General features: G+C 38.2%; 1 protein-coding gene across 7 annotated transcripts in view; it reads right to left on the bottom strand.

Annotated features, from left to right (window-relative positions):
• The window catches only part of LOC141447210 (calcitonin gene-related peptide type 1 receptor-like), a 444,034-nt gene that overhangs the window by 341,594 nt on the left and 80,230 nt on the right, over nt 1–22,210 (bottom strand). For 2 of the 7 annotated variants that reach the window (XM_074114519.1, XM_074114517.1), the window contains exon 3: nt 17,966–18,015. The exons of the other annotated variants lie outside the window; for them this stretch is intronic. The gene's annotated coding sequence lies outside the window, so the exon portion shown is untranslated. The remainder of the gene's footprint in view (nt 1–17,965; nt 18,016–22,210) is intronic. 7 annotated transcript variants of the gene reach the window in all.

Here is a 22,210-nt window from a genome sequence, read left to right as displayed (position 1 = left end):
GCGGCTAAGGTGGCTATGTGGGTACCTGGTGCTCTCAAGAATACCACTCCGTCCGTTATTTTGGACAAGCTGCTCGTTCAAAACGAGGGCTTGGATATAGCGGAATGGAGGCTCCTAAATAGGAAAATCGAGCCCAAGGGTCAAACTCTTGTGTTCGAAATATCGGAACAGGCCCTGAGTAGGTTGAAGGGGACTAACTTCGAGGTTTTTCTAGGACTCGAAGTGGTCAGACTCAGGGTAGTTTCGAAGACTTCTACTAGTGCTGCAGCTCATGACCCCCCTGAATCGATGGAGGTTGCTTCAGGTGAACCTCCATCACAGTAGAGGGGCGTCTGCAGCTCTAGTAAAATTCATCGAGGAGGAAGATATCGCCATTGTCCTCATCCAGGAACCCTGGCTGGTACGGGGGCGAATTGCAGGACTTGGCGAAGCGAAAGGTAAGATTTATTATGACCATAACCTTGACAATCCCAGGACATGTATTTTTGTTAGGGAAAACATTACCTCTTTACTGCTAATGGAATTTTGTTTCAGAGACCAGACTGCAATAAAGGTGAAGCTACATGTGGATAAGGAGGCCAGGGAGATTGTCGTGGCCTCGACTTACCTTCCATATGACTCTACAGTCCCTCCCCCATCGGAGGAGATGCAGTATCTGACCAACCGGTGTAGGGAGAGAGGACTGCAACTACTGATTGGGTGTGATGCTAATTCCCATAACAAGGTATGGGGCAGCTCAGGAACCAATCAGAGAGGTAAGTATCTTCTGGACTTCATTAGTGCGAATAATTTGCATGTTATAAATGAGGGAGAAGAACCCACCTTCCACAACTCTATTCGTAGGGAAGTGATCGACCTAACTTTGGGAACTAATTTTGTATCGACCCTTGTTAGGAACTGGCATGTGTCGGGGGTCCCCTCACTTTCGGATCACATGTACATTAGGTTCGACATTGGGTTTGACTGTAAGGAGGTGGTTACTTACAGAAACCCTAGGAGAACAGACTGGGACTCGTTTAGACGGGATCTCAGCGCAAACATTGGTACAGTCAACAATAACTTTAGGACCCGGATGGACATTGATGAAGCTGCTGAGAGACTTCAGGGCGTCATCAAGGAGGCCTACTGGGAGAATTGTGCGGAGACAGTGATAACATCTAACAGGAAAGTAGGCTGGTGGAATAACCAGCTGAAGGAGCTCCGCAGTAAAGTTAGGAAACTGTTCAATGTAGCTAAAAGAAGGGGTACATGGAAGGAGTACCGTGAGGCCCTAACTTCTTACAACATAGCCATTAGAAAGGCTAAAAGAGATGCTTGGAGGAAGCTCTGTGAAGAGGTAGAGATGACCTCGGAGGGGGCTAGGCTCCATCGCATAATATCAAAAAGTCCAGGGGGTGCCCTGGGTACCATCAGGAACGAGGAAGGGATTTTTACCAAATCGGGGAGAGACACATTGGAGTGTCTCATGAGAACTCATTTTCCCGATTCGAAGGTAATTGAGTCAGGACAGCATGGTGAGGATACTCTGGGACCCGATAGGTGTCGGGGGACCAGGGAAACCTGGGCCGTGGCTAAATACTGCATTACCTACAATAAGGTGGTCTGGGCTGTAAATTATTTTAAGCCCTATAAATCCCCGGGTCCTGATGGCATTTTCCCTGCCCTTTTGCAGCAGGGGAAAGATTTAATTACTCCTATTTTATGCAGGATAATGAGGGCATGCTTGGCACTCAACCATGTCCCTAGGGCATGGAGGCCTGTAAAAATTATCTTTATTCCAAAGCCTGGGAAGAGAACTCATACCCAGGCGAAGGAATTTAGACCAATTAGTCTAACATCGTTCATGTTGAAGGTGCTAGAAAAACTGATTGATATGTATATTAAGGAGGTGGCTTTAAAGCAACGGCCTCTGCATGCCAATCAGCATGCCTACCAAACAGGCAAATCTTGCGAGACAGCCCTCCATTGTCTGGTTAAGGAGTTGGAGGCTTCGGTATTTTGCAAGGAAACAGCTGTGGGCGTGTTTCTGGATATTGAGGGTGCCTTCAGTAACACTACCTACAGTTCAATTGCCTTGGCGATGGATAGACATGGCGTAGAGTCCACTGTTTCAAGATGGATCTGTAACATGCTATCGTCAAGGAGAATCACAGCGACCCTTTTTGGGGAATCGCTGGAGTTAACGACAGTTAGGGGGTGCCCTCAGGGGGGGGTTCTATCCCCGCTCCTTTGGTGTATGGTCGTAGATGAGTTACTTGAGGTGCTAGACCTTCGTGGGTTCTCGGTCCTTGGCTATGCAGATGATATTTCTGTGGTGGTCAGGGGTAGACATGAGACAATCGTGGCTGAACTCATGCAGGAAGCTCTCAAGGTTATAGAAAATTGGTGTAGAAGGGTAGAGCTTTCAGTGAACCCTTCTAAAACTACTCTGGTTCCCTTTACAAGGAGAAGGGACAAGGAGAGCTACAAAAACCTTCGATTTTTTGGTAAAACTCTGGATGTGTCGGGTGAGGTCAAGTATTTGGGCATTGTCCTGGATACCAGACTCACTTGGAAGGCGCAGATTGAGAGAGTTACATTAAGGGCTAAACAGGCCCTTTGTGGAATAACTAGAACCTGTGGGAAGACATGGGGTCTTAGCCCAAAGATGACCCACTGGCTCTATACACGTACAGTCATACCTATCATCACCTACGGTTCAGTGGTGTGGTGGAGGAAGACTGAACAACAGACGGCAATTAAGGCTCTAGCAAGGGTGCAGAGACTGGCCTGTCTGATGATCACGGGGGCCTTTAGTAGCACCCCTACTGCGGCGCTGGAAGTACTTCTGGGGTTGGCTCCGCTTCAATATGTTATTCAGGCGGAGGCAAGGGCCAGTGCGTACAGAATGGCGAGCAATGGGCAATGGAGGCGTATAAGTTCCTGCATTGGCCATATGATTATTTCAGATAAGGTTGACCCTGGGCCGGTTATTGACATGGCAGGGGACAGTATCTGTCCTAAATACAGTTTCGAGACTCCTTTTCAGGTGTGTATTAAACCGAGGACTGAATGGAGGGTAAACTGGACGGATCAGTACCGGAAGGGAGGCATTTGGTTTACCGATGGCTCCAAGATGGACTGTGGGACTGGGTCTGGAGTGTATGGGGTTAAACCCGAGGTACTCATTGAGAGATCTCTTGGGAGATACGCCACAGTCTTCCAGGCCGAGGTTTTTGCTATTAAAATATGCGCTGAGGAAAACCTGCGGATGGAACCTAGAAATAGGGAGATTCGCATCTTTTCGGACAGCCAGGCTGCACTGAAGGCTCTCGTATCCTTCAGAATCACCTCTTCCCTGGTCTGGGAATGCAGGAAGGCCCTGGAACTACTGGCGCGGCACAACAAAGTTCGGTTGGAATGGGTGCCGGGTCATGTGGGTATTGAAGGGAATGAAAAAGCTGATTATCTGGCCAGGAATGGGGCTAACACTCCTTTCATCGGTCCAGAGCCTGTCCTGGGGATCACCAGGGGTTCGGTTCGCGCGGCTCTCAGAGATTGGATCTGGAGGGAGCACGAAAAGAACTGGGTGATGTGTCCTGGGGTTAAACACAGCAAGACCTTGATGCCTTGGCTGTGTAAGCAAAGATCCAAAGAGACCCTGTGTTTGGGCAGAAATCAGATTACTCTGATTACAGGCCTATTCACGGGGCACGGTAGGTTCAAGAAGCATCTGCGCAAGGTGGGGCTTATCAGCTCGGAGCCGTTGTGCAGATTATGTCAGGAAGAGGAGGAAACGGCCTCTCACCTGTTGTTCGATTGCGTTGCAATCGAAAGTTTGCGCTATGAAACCTTTGGAACGTTGAGGCCGAAGGAGATAGTAGCGCAAAAACAACTAGTAGGGAAAGTCCTTGACCTCTTTAGGAGGGGAGGGTTCGCCTACTAGAACTAAGAAGGGATTGGCACAATAAGTCTTCTGTGGCTGCGGTGCCTTGGGGTATAGGTCCCGTCCCAACTAATATCTTATCTTATCTTGTAATCAGATGGAATGTTATGTAGTTAATAAAATTAAGCGGAATGATAGATTCTTACTAGAATAAAAGATGAGCATAACTTTGTAATCAGATGGAATGTTATGTAGTTAATAAAATTAAGCGGAATGATAGGTTCTTACTAGAATAAAGATGGCCACACAATTCAAAGAATCTAATTTTAACCGTCATCGCCGGAGTTAATTAATAATGAGTATAACTTTGTAAACAATTAGATGGAATGTTAAATAGTTAATAAAATTAAGCGGAATGATAGGTTCTTACTAGAATTAAAATGGCAACACAATACGAAGAATCTAATCAATAAATTCTTCATAAAATGATGCATGCGATATTTTAACAGTCATCACCTAAGTTAATTAATAATGAGCCTAACTTTATAAACTCAACGTTTATAAGAAATAAATTCTCTATTTGCTGACAAGTAATTTAATTTTTTGTTTCAATACTGAACGTAATTTATTTTTAAGAATAGAAGAAAAACGTGCTTTAGACGATTTTCGATCTATCTTTAAAAAAGTATGTCGCAGGCACGATGTTACCCCTTCTATTGCTCCGTTTTAGTTTATCTACTTACTGCACACAACACTAGTGAATTGAGTTAAGTTCGGTTGAAAGAATGGTGGGGTATATATGTAGCTTGAAAGAGTAGCAGGATTATTGACAATGTTCGAGTGTTGACTTCATTCTTAACTGGTTTTGACAGTTAAGACAACTAAGTTAACTGTAGAAGTGGTGTTGGGGGAAAGGATACACCCACTTAGGCTGTTAGTGTTTGACGAAAGATGACTGTAGTGGTACGTAGTTGTACTAATAGATAACCTAAGTACACAAAGTTATTTATAACCGTCAAGATCACTTTTAATATTTATTGATGTAACTTCAGTTAAAGAAAGATATAGAGAGTAAGGAAATAACTGGCTAATGCTAAAAGGTAGATCTGGTACCAGAGAATGTTTTTATTTAGCTGCCAGCACCCTGATCTGTGGCGTTTTAGTGGTTCTGTTTTGATCTAGGGTAGCCATCTATTTGAACACCTGGTTAGTGCTAGGGGATTTGGCGAGGATGAAGAACAGGTATTAGAGAAGAATTTACCCTATTTTAGACTCTTCTTAGAAAATCTTCCTTCAAAATATATATAAATAAGGTTAAATTGTCTCCAGGGAATAGTAAATTAACCTTCCCATAACTTCTTTAAGTGCGTTCCACTAAGCGCTTACAACGATCAAAATAAACCTTCAGTCGTTCCACATGACGATCGTAGTGGTCGTGGCGAAAACGTCACCAATGACGTCATTATTTTCGCTCACGCGAAGCTCATAACGCCCCACCTTAACAGCTGGGTCGAAGTGGGCGTTCAGAAATTTGGGCGCAATTTTTAAAAGCAAAGATGGCGACCAAAAAAATTATATCAGGTAAATGAAAGTATTATCTCATGTAAGTAATTGAATGTGTTTTTCGAAAGTCTAAGAAAAAGTAATAAAGTGAAAAATTACTTATCTCTTTACAAACTAAATCACTGAATAACGACCAATTATGCTTTGATAGTTAATTAATACGTGGCCTAAGTTTTCGCTTTTCACCATTGCGATTTTGTAAAATTGCATTCCACTTTTCATCGGAACTAGATGAAGAACTTTCTAAAGCATTATTACGTTGCATTAATAAATATCCTACTGTTGCCACAAAAGACATTTTAATTTTATTTATTGGAGCAGCAGACTCTGATATCCATCTAGCCAGAGCTGGTGTTTCTCAGGGCAGTGTCCTAGGTCCTCTTCTTTACTTCTTGTATACAGCAGACATAAGTCCTCCAAATACCATCCTCTCCACCTTTGCTGACGATACTGCTATCTTATCTCCTCATTCCGATCCTCTTATCGCTACACGAGCTTTACAAACACACATCAACCGCTTATAGGACTGGCTTTTCAAATGGAGAATCAAAACTAACGGTACGAGATCAAAGTTTATAGTATTTACTCTCAGACGGAAAACCCTACCTCCTACTATCTTGAACCAAACTCCTGTACCAACTGTGGACAAAGTACGCTACCTTGGACTGCACCTAGACAAACGGTTGACATGGAATCCCCCATAATAGACTGAAAAGACAAGAAACTAACCAACGCTACAAAACTTCTCGCCAGACTACTTGACAAACGATCTAAACTAAACCTAGATAACAAAAGACTCTTATATCTAACGTTACTGCGACCTATTTGGTCATACGGCATCGAAGTATGGGGATCGACTAAGCGTTCCAACTCACTACGCCTCCAGGCATTACAGTCAAAAAATACTACGAAAATTTCTTAACGCTCCGTTCTATGTATCTAACCTCACCATCCATAATGACCTCAAAATCCCTTTCATTACAGATCTTGCTAACACTCGTTTTCTTAAAATTCATCATTCCACTCTACAGCAGCTCATCCTAACCCTCTCATAGAACACCTATCTTCCTCCACATTACCAGGTAATCCTCTAAGGAGATTGAAGAGAAGATGGCCTCGTTATCTACTCTTATCTTGAGAGCAAAGCCCGTTACTGGAGTGACACCACTGGGTGCCTTCTCCACTCATGATTTTCTTTTATTTCTTTTTCTTTTACCATATTTGCTTGTTGCTACAACTGTTGCAGTGGTAAATTACAATAAAAGATTTAAAAAAAAAAAAATTTAAACATAAATTTTATAAAGTACTCCACGAAAATTTAATATAAAAATTGAATTATATAGTATATATTTTTAATATAAGTCAACTTCACCAATAATTAATAAAGTTTATTATAACTGCTTATAAACGGGGTTAAAATTAAAAAACATCCTCTTCAAGCTTCTGACTTATTTTCGAGGTCGCCATTTGTAATGTTTACATGAACGATTAGAACGCCCCCATAGTCCATTCCACTTGAGTTTTCGATTGTAACACTCGCAAGCAAGTGGAACGGGCAAAACCGCGGTCGTGAGCGTGATCGTTGTGAACGCTTAGTGGAACGCATCCTTTTATGATTCCTGGATGGATTATTTCATCATAAATAGTGATGTGTGAGTATCACTTGAAGGTTCTAATGCAGCACATGTTGATAAAAACAAAAAAGTTTCAAAAACTGGGACGATTAAATTTTTGTAACATTATTTTGTAAGTTCGCTTTGGTAAATTGAGCCTAAAACTAAAGTTTATTTCTTATTACATTACTAAATAATATTTAATGAGCTTTCCATATACCTAAACCATGTTTGTTTTTGACATGTTACCAACATAAAATCAATAACAAGAACTTAGTTTAGGCGAACAAAATATTGAAAAAGAAGTGGCCACCCCAAAAGTGTTTAAGAAAAAATTAAAAGTTAATTTAAAGTTCAGAGTCAAGTCAAAAACAAAAAATAAATTAAAAAAAAGCGTAAGAAATTACCTGCTTAAAACACTCCCTAACTTTACTGTTACTTAATTTTTTTAACTCAATTTATAACTGAAGTTTGATTTCTATCTTAGTATAATTACTTCGTACACTTTCTATAACACAAAGACCACTTTTGCTAAGTGTTCGTGTAATAATAACCAAGTACAAGTCCAGTATGGAGGGCAGACCTTCAGCGAGAAGGGTCTGCTGATAAATAGGTGAAGGGAAAATAGGTTAAATTAGTAAGAGAGTCGTTAGTTATACATCTGAACCAGGCATTCTTCATTTTGATTACTGTGGATTGTTTTATTATTTCCATTAAATAAAATATTTACAACTTTTGTTTTTTAGGCTCATAATCATGGTGATTTGGATGTGGACGAGGTCTGTAAATTAAGTAATGAGACTGATTTTTTTTAAAAAATTTTATTCAAAAAGAATTACAATTCTATATTGTCACCTTCAAAATAACTTCCTTCTGAAGCCACACAGCGCTGGAAACGTTTCTTCCACTCCTCATAGCGGTGCTCGAACTCCGATACTGGAATTGCCTTCAGCTGGTCGGTTACAGCCGTTCGACTCTTCCAAAATGAGTTCCCTTGAGGTGATTTTTCAACTTCGGGAAGAGAAAAAAAGTCACAAGGACTCAAGTCAAGCGAATAAGGAGGCGGAGGAGCCACAGGAATGTTTTTACTGGCCAAAAACTCTGTTTTATTGAAAATGCTGTGTGACAAGGAGCATTACCCGTGATGCAACACCCACTTGTTCTTGATGTTTGGGTCTCACACGAGAATGACCCTTTTTCGAAGTTTTTCTAAGAACCACTCTCGGTAAAAGTGTTGATTGACCGTTTTTACCTTGAGGTAGAAACTCTTTGTGGACGATTCCGTGGATATCGAGAAAAAAAAAAAAAATCAGCATGCATTTGATCTTTGGACTTCGCCATCCTTGCTTTTTTTGGGCCTTGGAGAGATTGAAGTGTGCCCACTCCATGCTCTGTCGCTTGGTTTCTGGATCGTACTCAAACACCCAAGACTCGTTACCAGTAATTTGACACTTGGTTTTTGGCCAGTAAAAACATTTCTGTGGCTCCTCCGCCTCCTTATTCGCTTGACTTGAGTCCTTGTGACTTTTTTCTCTTCCTGAAGTTGAAAAATCACCTCAAGGGAACTCATTTTGGGACAGTCGAAAACATTCAAACAGTTGTAACCAGTGTTCCCTCTAAGCTGTGCGCTTGTGCGCGCGCACATAAATTTTAAACATAGCGCACATGAAAAATATTTGCGCGCACAAAATTTTTTTTGATTAAAACGAAACAAAGAAGCCAAAGTAGTAGCAGCAATTGCAGTAGTAGAGGCTGCAGCTGCAATAGCAGTAGCGGTTGAAGCAGCAATACCATCAATAGCAGTGGCTGTATCATCAGAAAAGCAGCAGGTGTTTTTTTTTGTGTGTGTGTGAGACAGAGAGGAGGATTGCTGCTTGGCTTTGTCTGTATTTGGTGCGATTTGTCTTTCGAGAGAGTATCTGACTTAAAGTGAATAAGAATTTTTTTGACAATCACTTATAATATTTATTTTAAAATTGTATTTACTTTCTTTTATTACACTAGATGAAGAAAGTGCTTAATGGTTGGTTCATAATATCCCTTATTTTAATTCGTTATTCTCTGTTTTGAAAGTATAATTTTTCTCTTTATTTGTTAGGTCTCTGACCGGTTTCGGACAAATACGTTCGTAAAAAAGCAACAATGCAGAATCAACTTATCAAACACAGTCACCGGCCGGACAGTAACAATAATCTAATGTCGCTGTGGTTTACACCAATGTTGGGAAGACATAAGGACTCAGGACATCTTAGAAAGAGTAGAAATATACAAACAGCAAACTATTTATCAAAATATTACGAAAGTTCAAATTAACTTTATTTCCGCATGGAGTTGCAATTCCACAGATCCCTAGCACCAGTACTCTAATGCACTTTCACAATGCAACTTACGAGTAGTTAGAGAAGGTTCAGCCGAGAAGGTAATTTATTCTTAACCAAATCTCAGTTTGTTTTTCTCTCCAAACTAAGAATGGCAAACCTCTCATTTTTTTTGCCCGTCGTACATAGCTTTGCTTTTTTTAAATTGCCGCACAAAAGTTGTTTATTTTGGAAAAAACTGCACACACTTAAAGAAGTGCGCACACAGGTCACAAAAAATTAGAGGGAACACTGGGTTGTAACCGTCCAGCTGAAGGCTATTCCAGTATCGGAGTTCGAGCACTGCTATGAGGAGTGGAAGAAACGTCTCCAGCGCTGTGTGGCTTCAGAAGGAAGTTATTTTGAAGGTGACAATATAGAATTGTAATTCTTTTTGAATAAAAAAATCAGTCTCATTACTTAATTTACAGACCTCGTATATCACATTTGCTTGTTGCAACAACCGTTGCAGACGCAAATTTCAATAAAAGATTTAAAAAATTAATAAGAAAAACTATCTTTTTTTCTTTTGTATAAAATCAATTTACTTTGTAATCTTGTTTCTGTAAATTGTGTCCCACAGCCCTGAAAATGATCCTAGATTGAAAGCTTTACTTGAAAAGAAGTTTGAATTTAGGAAAGACAGGTATCACTTCATAAATAGTTTCATTCGAATTTAAGATACACAAGTCCATTTTAAGGAACTTAACTGGTTGAATTTTCATAGTTCTGATCAAAACTAGAATTAACCAAAAATATAGTTTTCTATAAGCGGGACTCTCTAAAAAGTTACTTATTGTGTAAAATATCCTCTTACCTTTAATTAAGACTTGGCGTAAGATTAGTGGCTGGTAAACAATTTGTTAAAATTCAGTGAAACAATTAGATTAAAAATAAAACCGAAAGGTGTTCACTCACTAACAAAATAATACCTTGACACAAAACAATCTTAACTTATGTAAATACGAGTATAATTCCTAGTGGGCGACTATACGTCTGTGCATTAATGTAAGTATGAAATCGCGGCACGATCCTTTGTAAAGTATACCAAATTAATTTTGTATTTCAAGATCTCTTGTGAACTTAAGTTAACATCTAAGTGGGAGAGAGAGGCAGATCAAAATTAAATCTGTGATTATTTTTAACACTAGTCTCACCACAGAAAATAAAAAGACAAATGAATCGTAAAACATTTATTCAAATTAAGCCCACTTGTCTACAGTACGATAAAACATTCACTTTAATGTTAATTGAAAGCGAAAGGTCGGTGAAGAGAAGCGTAATGATAGAATTGGGCAACGATTTGGTGAAATGGTAGAAAGATATAGTTACGAAGTGATCATATGATTGGTTATTGTAACACTAAAACAGTTATTAGATCGAACAGTTGTTATAAAAGTCAGTCACACTTTTGTTTCACCAGTGCAATGTTCAATCAGCGTTAATGATTGATAAGGTATCCACTATCAATATTTATCAGCGCATCGATAAAGTGAGAAGCAAGAAGTACCGCTTTCAAAGAATAGCACTAAACGATCACTTAATCGATTTTCTCTACAACAATTTACTTGCTTAAATTTCCTTAAATAATAATATAAACTCCCAGTCCAAAAAAAATCGCAACTCCCAGAAATTATAGAATTTCTCAGGAAAAGCAGGTGTTATATTTCACAAATATGCTCATAAATTCACAATAAACAAAGACTGTTAAGAATAATCAATTTTACTAAACAAAAAATTAAAATTGAACTCATCTATCTATCAGGTGAGCTTTTTTTGTTTTTATCACAAAATTTCCCTCAAAATATACAGGGTGCTCCATTTTAAGACGGCTCAAATGCATTTCATGCTTAAACGGTTAATCTGAGCAAAAAAATGGTAGAGGAAAAATTTGTTGCCCATCACCTCTAGTTTCAGAATATGTGACTTGATTTTAGATTCCTGCCCGCATACGCGGCTGACGCGCGACCAAAAGTGAGGGTTCGCAGTTGACCCCCTTTTTCATATGCACAGTTTTAAAGAGTATAAAAAGTTATGAAAGAAACCGGAAACCGCAATTCGATATCTTCAAAATTAAAGGTGCTAGGCTATTTCAAAATCTGATATTTATTAATCATATTTCAATTTTTTAACTTGTTATCAAAGAGAAAGAAGAGCACGCGATAGGTCATTTTTATGTATTTTTTCATCCCCTTTCTACTAAAAATATTGCCAAGGCAGTAAAGCTAGTATTTTTCTTAATATCGGGAAATAAGTAGTTTTCCGAGTGATTTTCTAAGTAATAATCAAATGTTAAGAGCTTTAGATGTTCTCAAGCATACACGAAATGGCTAAAAATTAATTTTACATCTGTTACAAACAAGAAGGTTTAATAATTATTTGGTAATTTTGGGAGAGTTGCGTTTAATTACCAAAAAAATTGGAAACCTCCTGCCACATATTTAGGTGATCAATATCTTTCATGTAAAGGATCAAACTTATTCCTTAATTTTTCAAATAATGCACTTTACTCAACTTGTGAAGCATGTACTGTGCCTTTAAAGGTGCCTCCTCAGATACAGAGGGCAGTTGATAACCTCCAGGCTAACCTGGCTTGCGAGACCGAGGATAAGACTAAAGGAGCCTTTGAGTAAAGTGCATTATTTGATAAATTAAGGAATAAGTTTGATCCTTTACATGAAAGATATTGATCACTTACGAGGGTCGTTTGAAAAGTCCGTGCAAAAATAAAAACTACTTAATTTTTTGAGGTAAACCTTTTTTATTTTTCAACATAGTCTCCTTTTAGGCTTATACACTTCGTCCAACGCTGCTCTAGTTTGTTGATCCCTTCCGAATAATAGGATTTGTCCAAGTCTGAAAAATAGCCATTCGTTTCTGCAATCACCTCCTCGTTTCAATAAAATCTTTTTCCCGCCAGCCATTTCTTCATATTGGGGAACAAATAGTGGTCCGAGGGAGCCAAGTCTGGAGAATAGGGGGGGATGTGAAACGAGTTGGAACCCTATTTCCATTAATTTTGCGACCACAACTGCTGAGGTGTGAGCTGGTGCGTTGTCGTGATGGAAAAGGACTTTTTTGTGGGCCAATTGTGGGCGTTTTTCTTGCAGCTCGGTTTTCAAACGGTCCAATAACGATGAATAATATGCACCTGTAATAGTTTTACCCTTTTCCAGATATTCGATGAGGATTATTCCTTGCGAATCCCAAAAGACAGTCGCCATAATCTTTCCGGCCGAAGGAACGGTCTTCGCCTTTTTTGGCGCAGATTCCCCCTTAGTAACCCATTGTTTAGATTGTTCTTTGGTCTCAGGAGTGTAGTGATGTATCCATGTTTCATCCACAGTGACGAAACGACGCTTAAAGTACTGCGGATTCTTCTGGAACAGCTGCAAACCGTCCTTGCAACACTTCACACGATTTCGTTTTTGGACAAGCGTGAGCAATCGCGGCACCCATCTTGCGGATAGCTTTGTCATGTCCAAATGTTGATGCAAAATATTATGTACCCGTTCATTCGAGATGCCCACAGCACTAGCAATCTCACGCACCTTCACTCTTCTGATATCCATCACCATTTCATGGATTTTATCAATGATTTCTGGAGTAGTAACCTCAACAGGGCGTCCAGAACGTTCAGCGTCACTTGTGCCCATATGGCCACTCCGAAAATTTTGAAACCACTTATAAACTGTTCTAATCGAAGGTGCAGAGTCACCATAATGTTTATCAAGCTTCTCTTTAGTCTCCTGAGGCGTTTTGCCTTTCATAAAGTAGTGTTTAATCAACACACGAAATTCTTTTTCGTCCATTTTTTGAAAATCACTCGACTTCCTCGATTCAAACGAATGCCAAACACAAAGAAATAGACCGATCTGGCTGAAACTTGGTGTGTGTTCTTCCAAGAGATGCTACTAACTAAACATAACCTCGATACGCGCCAGTGGTGCTATCTCTCTGACTTTGCACGGACTTTTCAAACGACCCTCGTAAATATGTGGCAGGAGGTTTCCAATGTTTTTTGGTAATTAAATGCAACTCTCCCAAAATTACCAAATAATTATTAAACCTTCTTGTTTGTAACAGATGTAAAATTAATTTTTAGCCATTTCGTGTATGCTTGAGAACATCTAAAGCTCTTAACATTTGATTATTGCTTAGAAAAATCCCTCGGAAAACGACTTATTTCCCGATATTAAGAAAAATACTAGCTTTACTGCCTTGGCAATATTTTTAGTAGAAAGGGGATGAAAAAATACATCAAAATGACCTATCGCGTGCTCTTCTTTCTCTTTGATAACAAGTTAAAAAATTGAAATATGATTAATAAATATCAGATTTTGAAATGGCCTAGCACCTTTAATTTTGATGATATCGAATTGCGGTTTTCGGTTTCTTTCATAACATATTATACTCTTTAAAACTGTGTATACGAAAATGGGGATCAAGTATGAACCCTCACTTTTGGTCGCGCGTCAGTCGTGTATGCGGGCAGGAATCTAAAATCAAGTCACATATTCTGAAACTAGAGATGACGGGCAACAAATTTTTTCCATATATTTGCTCAGATTAGCCGTTTAAGCATGAAATGCATTTGAGCCGTCTTAAAATGAACACCCTGTATAACTGCATATCACATGAAAAAGTATTTTTCTACTGAGTGAATGTGGCACGTTCTATACTTAAACATTATTGTTAAGTTAAATAAAATTATTTAAACTTCGACGAGAAAAACTTGGTTAGATAATACTTTGAAATAGATTTGTTTACTGGAGATTGACATAAAAGATGGACGGTTATCAGCAGTATTCTAAACAAAAGAACAAGTTTTGATTCTGTTCAGCCAGAAATAAATACAGGAAATCTTGTTGTGGCCCAGAAATTGTACTACAAGAACAAGAATAGGGTAGTTTGGTTGCGGTAAAGGTGCCGCTTCGAGTAAACAGTCTAAGCTCGGCCATTGTGGGGAATGGACCAATCAAGTGTAATAGATAAACTTTGAATGCAACTTGTATTACTAGATTAGAGAACTATATCTGGGTTCCAGATAGACCCACTATGTATTTAAATAGGAAAATTGGGTTTACTTGCGGGTATAGTGTATTCTGCTTCTATTTCATTATCTAATACTGTCAACAAGGATCGTTCCTTTTTAGTTAGCCAATTCAATTATTAAATGGTAGATGGGTTAATGATGAATTAAAATAAAAATATAATTTTAAAGTGGAAAAATTGTGTTACTTTTTTTATTATTTTAATTTTGTTCTTTTATTACTTACATTTTGTCATTGTACTATTTTTAATAATTGAATCTAATTGATGTACTGCCTTACTTGCAATTGGCACTCCTGACAGACAGCCAATGCCTCTGTCAGCTATTACTTTAGTACAATTTTTTCTTTGTAAATTATTAATGGTTTAAATAAAACTATTTCTATCTATCTATTTACTGCCAACTAGAAACTAAATCACAATGTGGACTTTATTTGTTTATATATAGTACAGTGATTCTCAAAAAACACAACAATTTTAAAATTTTGGCGGTACACTAACAATAAGTTTAAAAATATTTTACTTATCCATAATACACTGTTTAAAATAGTTTTTTCTATCTTTTTAACTAAAAACTTCACAACTATAACTAATGCCTGCCACTAGTTACTTTAAATATGTGGGTTTGATTAAATAATAAAACTCGCTAAATTTGTAAGTAATAATCTTATTTATTAACACATTAACATTTACTAGCAACTAACGCTATTCATTACAGTTACCATTTACAACAGTCACAACAGTTTACTGTTGCACGCTGACAAAACTGTTCCACGACTGACCACTGGTCCGCACTGCACCGAATTGCGCTAGACTCAACCGCACTATTAAAGCACTGCTCACTAACTGACTAACCGCCTAACTGGCTAACTTTGAAGCACTCCGCAACACTGACTCTCTCAAAAACTATCACTTCCAAAATGTCTCTCCAAACTAACTTTCCAAGACTAACTCAAAAACTTGACTAAAAACTGACTTCTCCAGCTGTGTCTGCCTCCTTTTAACTGCGTCTGCCCCACTACGTCTGTGTCACGCCCACCGGCCGGTCACTGGCTGAGGAAAACACATACTGCCACCACCCCAACTGGGGCCGCCCTCCTCCAACCTTCTGTCACACTCCAACTCCGCCTGTCTTGCTCCCACCTGCCGCTCATTGGCTGGGAAAACACATACTGCCACCACCCCAACTGGAGCCTTTCTCTTAGCTGGCTTTTACACAGCGGTGGTCCGTTACAGGCTACGGCCACTAAACTCTTTGAACAATCTAGCCCTTTCCTTTCAGTTCAGGTAAAGACCGGCCCTTTTGTCTACACAGTGGTGGCCTGTTACCGACTTTGATCGCTTAACCCCTAGAACAATCTAGGCCTTTCTTTTCCAGTTCAGGTAGAGACCGGCCCTTTTGTCTACACAGTGGTGGCCTGTTACCGACTTTGGTCACTCAACCCCTAGAACAATCTAGGCCTTTGTTTTCTCCTCAGGTATAGACCGGCCCTTTTGTTTACACAGTGGCGGCCTGTTACCGACTTTGGTCGCTCAATCCCTAGCACAATCTAGGCCTTTCTTCTCTGCCCAGGTCAACTTCGTTACAATATGTTTATTAAGGTATTAATTACAAGTTAATAATAAGAAAACTTTTAATGAGAAATTTGAGCTTGATGTTTTTTGTTAATTTCCTTTATATTTGGTCGTATAAATGATAATGCTACTCTCATATCGTCTTCTACATTAATTATATAATATTTATTGTATGCATTTCTAAAATTTGGCGCGCACACTTCAAAACTTTCGCGGTACTTTCGCGTGCTTCAGTGGTTGAGAATCACTGATATAGAAGTTAAATTCATTGAATTTGGATTTTATAAAAAATAATTTCTACAATGTGCTGCACAGTTTTCTTTATAGTATTTCTAAGTAAATTGCAAGACAAAACATTTGGAGTGAATTTTGTCTTACTAAATATCTTTAGTTCTAACTGATTCATTTTTTAGTTAAGTTAAGTAATCGCCTATTTTTTCAGGCGGGGCTTAACGTCCAACTACCAATTAGGTGTCATGGACGGAGGCGACTAGCAAACATACTTTATTGTAAATTTCTTTTTATTAACCATTAAATAAAATCCAAGGCCTAAGACCGGGGAATCGAACCCAGTACCACAATGCATATTAGCTTTGCAGGTCTCGCCTCTTAACCCGCTCGGCTACCGTTGTGCCTTCTTAATGTCAATGTGGAAAGTTAGATTTGAAAACTAGCGGGGATCATTGGCCATCTTACTGAACTGATTGGAATTCAAATGCTTGATTGTAGCATCTATAAATCCGTATAGTGGATTTAAAATGACATTGTGCTCATAAGTCTTATTATTTTCTGTTGAGAGTTAAGAATGTCAGTCAAATAATGTACTGAGAAGTTACTACCAACATTTTAGTTTCTAACTGAATGGATTCCAGGTGAGTAGCTTATCAAGGGTTAAGTCCTAAGATAGCGAACTCTATCAACAATAGGAGTCTTCAAGTTCCATAGAAGTGGATATTGGACAGAGTTGTACATATGAGGGTGAAGATTGTGCATTTACTTTTAGCTCTGGATTGAGAATTTGATTTTGGACCATCTTATGTGAGGCCCAGATACGTAAGGAATTTTATGTGGGTTTTATACTGCGCGGGATGATATGAAATGATCTGGATTGGGTGCAAGGACATGAGATGTAACGTCTGCGTGGGAATGAAGGATTTTTTTTATTTTTTTGGGTGGGATGACATAACTGTGGAGTCGAATTATCTGTATTTGGAATGTTGGAAAAATCCAAAAATGGATAATAATTTATATTCTACTGGGTACTTGATTTTTGAGATGTTTCAATTGAAGGTACCCACTCTAATCTATGGATTATTGGTGAAAATAGCTTTCATTGTTCCTCAAAAATATCAAAAACATTTCCAAAAATTGGACACGATTGCAATACCTCTTCTTTTCCATGTGGTGAGTAGAAGTGTGATAATACGAAGAATAAAAATAAACGGCCTTATCTAGTCGCATGTATATTTCATAAGTATAGTGGCCTAACCCTTCTAATGCCCTTACATCGTAATGGTAGTACACAATATAAACCCTTTAAATATTTACTCTGTCCTATATTTTGTTGCTGAAAATTACAGTCTAACATTTCTCTGGCAGTTGAAATCTACATTTCAACCTTCCCTTTTTATACAACACTGTAGAGCAAAGCGTGGATATAAAATGTAAACTTGGAAGAAGGGAAAATTAAGCAATTCTAACAACAGGGACTAGTTTACTTTAACTTTACTTCAATAAATGGTGACTGTTGGTTAGTGCAGAAGTAACCTACCTGTAACCTTCCTGTTACAAATAATGGAATAATAAAACCCATAACTAGAAGTACCACCTGTCGGCTTTAATATTTCCCTTTTATTAGATTTTTTAAAAATGCCACCTATATATATTTTTTTTTCTGAACTTTGTATATAAATTACGTACATTCGATTTGAGTTATTTACCTTGAAAAACAGTTTTTAGAGCTCTATCTGAGGATCCATTACAGTGTAACCTGCAATTTTAAAATCTTGACAGTATTGAAAAAAAAAAAAAACTCTTTTTTAAAAGAATTTAAAAAAATGTATAAATCAGGGAAAGTAAAGTAAATATACCAGATTTTTACGAATGTTCTATTCAGTTAATAATTTATGAAATGCTGCAGCCATTTATAAAAACATAACCTGTCTAAAATAATAAGTAACCTCTCTAATTATTACTGGAAATTTAATGAAAGTATGTACATACATTTTCCACACAGATTTGAGGTAAACATTAAAAAATGTGGTAAATCTTAAGAATAGCTCCCCGGAGGTGTGGCCTAATTCGAAGTGATTCTGATTCGCTGTTACTATAGAACCCGCCATATTCAAATATAAATATAAAACTATTTCTTTATTTTATATTTACACTTAAATCTAGCGGGTTATATGGTAACAGCGAATCAGAATCACTTCGAATTATTTATTTAGGATTGATATTTCTATTTAAACACCCCCTGATTTATTTATTTCTTAATGGGGGGGGCTTCGCCCCCCACACCCCCTGATTTTTTCTTACCCCCCTCCTAACCTAAATAATCACCCTCAATTTTTTAATTTGTGTCACAAGATTCATTACAATAATTAAACAGAACAACACAAAAGAAACTTACCTTATTCTGTGGAGTCCTTTTCCTGAGGAGGGTATACTTGTCGAACTCCCTCCAGAAAATCGAACAAAATTTTATAAAGTTCATTACTCCATCCTCACTCACACTACAATCATGCTTTAATTTAAAAAAAAAAAAAACTGCAAATTTAAAACGCTCATAATCATAAAGTTACAAAAAAAAAGTCACAAACAGGGCACTCGCGGGAACTATTAATACATTAAACAGGAAGCAGTTACTATGCAGTAAGTGTACTGCGCATGCGCGCGAAACATAAGAGTTACGAAATTCGCACAATCCGAAACAGTTCATTGGCGGGAAGTAGTTTAAAATCTCACCGGTAGGTGCGCTGTACTTCCCACCCCCTAAAAATAAACAGGCCACGCCCCCGGGGAGCTATTCTATAGATTAGCCAAAAATGTAAACCTTTCATTGCACAAACTGATTAAAACCACTTTTTTTAAAATATCTTAAATTTAAGTGTCAAAGCACTTTGGTTTAGTCATAGCTTTTTTTTTATTTAGAATTTTTAAACCCTTCTGTAACTTGTAATAAGAAATTAATTACAAAACGGGCTATTCATTGAGAAAGTTTCGGACACCAGTGATACCAGATTTACGAATCCTTAATAAAGAAAAAAAAAAAATTTTTTAGCTTATTATACAGGGTGTTTCAGGGTTAAGTGTCCTAACTGAAAATATGAATTTAGGACCTCAAAACAAGAAACAAATTTTCCTTTTTCAGGTATGCCCGTTAACGCTTTGTTTATGAGATATTCGCGTCTAAAGATTTTAGCACGAATGATAAATTGATTGTATAACTGCTAAAATCACCTCGTGTCTCTAACTGCACATACCCACCTCTTCCCTGGTCTGGGAATGTAAAAAGGCCCTAGATCAGCTGGCTCGGCACAACAAACTCCGATTGGAATGGGTGCCGGGCCATGTGGGGATCAAGGGGAACGAAATAGCTGATCAGTTGGCCAGGAATGGAGCTAATACTCCCTTCACTGGTCCGGAACCAGTCCTGGGGATCACTAGGGGTGCAGTTCGTGAGGCTCTCAGAGACTGGATCTGGAGAGAACACGAAAAGTACTGGGTGATGCTTCCAGGGGTCAAACACAGCAAGAGGGTTATGCCCTTGTTGTGCAAACAAAGAACTAAAGTGACTCTAGGTTTAGGCAGGAATCAGATTACTCTGATTACAGGCCTACTCACGGGGCACGGAAGGTTCAGAAAGCACCTGCACAAGATAGGGCTTATTAGCTCGGAACCTTTGTGCAGATTGTGCCAGGAAGAGGAGGAAACGGCCTCTCACCTGTTGTTCGATTGCGTTGCAATTGAGAGACTGCGCTATGACATCTTTGGAACCTTGAGGCCAAAGGAGATAACAGCGCAGAAGGAACTAGTAGGGAAAGCTCTCGACCTTCTTAGGAGGGGAGGTTTCACCTACTAGGTTTAAGGGGAAGGCACAATAAGCCTCGTGTGGCTGCAGTGCCGTGGGGATAGGGTCCCGCCCCGTCTTTTCAAAATCTAAATCTAAATCTAACTGCACATACCAATATTGACATTTTACGGAATAATACCATCTGGAATTTGCTCTGTGGATTTTCTAAATAATAACTCTTTCTCAATAACATTTATCAGTTTGACGCTTTTACAGAGTTTGTATCCATTATGCATCGCATTTATTCTAACAGTGAATATGCTGGTATGGTGTTTGTTTATGCTTTTTGCAATGCTGCCCGTCGTGAATATTCCGTGTGATTTCCGAATAAAAGACTATCTTTAGGTCCACATTTCAACGTCTTAGAGTAACTGTTATATTTGCTTTAATTCCACATGCTGATGGAGCTCTAGCCCCTTAATGAAATGAAAGGAGTGCGACAATATTACAATATTTTGATGATAATCCGTCTGCCATTGTACGAAGAGCTGCAGCTGAATTACATATTACGCCAATTACAGTTAGGAGAACTCTCTCTGCAGATGGACGTCACCCACATCAACAGGTACGACATGTATTACCTCAAGAATTTTGTCAAAGAAATTTTTACGATTGGTATTTAAATCAAGTTGATCTTAAGCCACAATTTTCGCGTCATATTCTCTGGACGGATGAAGCTACTCTCACAAGAAATGTTCAACCAGAACACTTATCATCTCTGGATGCTGGAAAAATCCTCAAGCAATTCGTGTGCACCATTTTCAGCACACCAGTTTCAGTGATATTAGACAATATTTTAATTGGCCCGCATTACTTACCACCTAGGCTTAATGCGGGACACATTTCTGCAGTTTCTTTGTAATGATTATTACATTTTGATTGATGTTGTTCCGCTTCAACTCAGAAGGAACTCATGGTTTCAATTAGATGGTTGTACAGCACATTGCGGCAGAGATCCACGACAGTGGCTAAATCAACACATTATCCCAATCGATGGATTGGCCGAGCAGGACCGGTGGCTTAGCCTGCTTGCTCTCCAGATCTGACACCAGTGGATTGTTTTGCTTGGGGTGCCATTAAAGGAAAAGTCTATGAAATGCCGGTCAATGATCTTCATTCTTTAAGAAGAAGAGTAATTGAATCAATAACAGCAATCCAGTGCCGTTCGGCTATTGCTGCTGAGGAAGAAAGATACCGATTCATCATTTTCTTTATTATTTACTTTTAATTGTCATTATTAGCTATTAATTAAGTAATTGGAAGACATTATTAATTTTTTGGTATTATAACCTACCTAATAATAATTCATAAAATGGAAATCTTTAGACGTGAATATCACCGTAAACAAAGCGTCAGAGGAAATTTTTTTTCTTGTTTTGAGGTCCTAAATTCATATTTTCAGTTAGGACACTTAACCCTGAAACACCCTGTATAAATGATAGCATGAGGGACTGACTCTAAAAAGAGAACCCAGAAATAAAATGTTTGGTGATTTTAGATTCAATTAGCATTATTCAATAATCCATTAAAATATGGCTTCGCATGTCAAACATAATGTAGTGGCCAATGAACTCATAAAATAATACAAAATATTTTAGCCTTTTTTTTTCTTCTAGTCTAGATTGACGATCAAGTAGCCCCTGTCTAAAATTACAAACTTGCGTGTATTTATTTTAATTTTTTTACGTCACATTAATAGGAATATAAACTACAATGAACATTTAATAAATATTTATTATTTTAATTATCATCCGTACGTGACCAAAAACAATAGAAATGAGAGTAGATAATTCTAAACTTATTATGCAAGGATAAAAATTATTTAGGGCTAGAATTAAAAATGATATGAGTGCAAAAAAGGTGACCTGTAGAATTTATAACCCCATTGGTTGTGAAAAATAAAAATAATAACCTACAATAAAAAGTGGTAATACTACCTTCCAATCATCTAACCTAGGGTTATACAAGGTTATATCGTTAACACTTGGGGAGGTTTTATTCCTCTCATATCTGTAAATTGTTTTGTTACCATGTTTTTTTACTTTTATCTCCTTCAAAGAATATGTACAACCAAGAGTAGCAATGGCTACTACATCCACGTATAGTAATAACT

This window comes from Rhodnius prolixus, unplaced genomic scaffold, assembly GCF_049639745.1.
Source record: "Rhodnius prolixus isolate KJV_2025 unplaced genomic scaffold, Rpr scaffold_7, whole genome shotgun sequence".
Lineage (NCBI taxonomy): Eukaryota > Metazoa > Arthropoda > Insecta > Hemiptera > Reduviidae > Rhodnius > Rhodnius prolixus.
The sequence above is the reverse complement of the archived record's forward strand: the minus strand, read 5'-3'. Positions and strand labels throughout refer to the sequence as shown.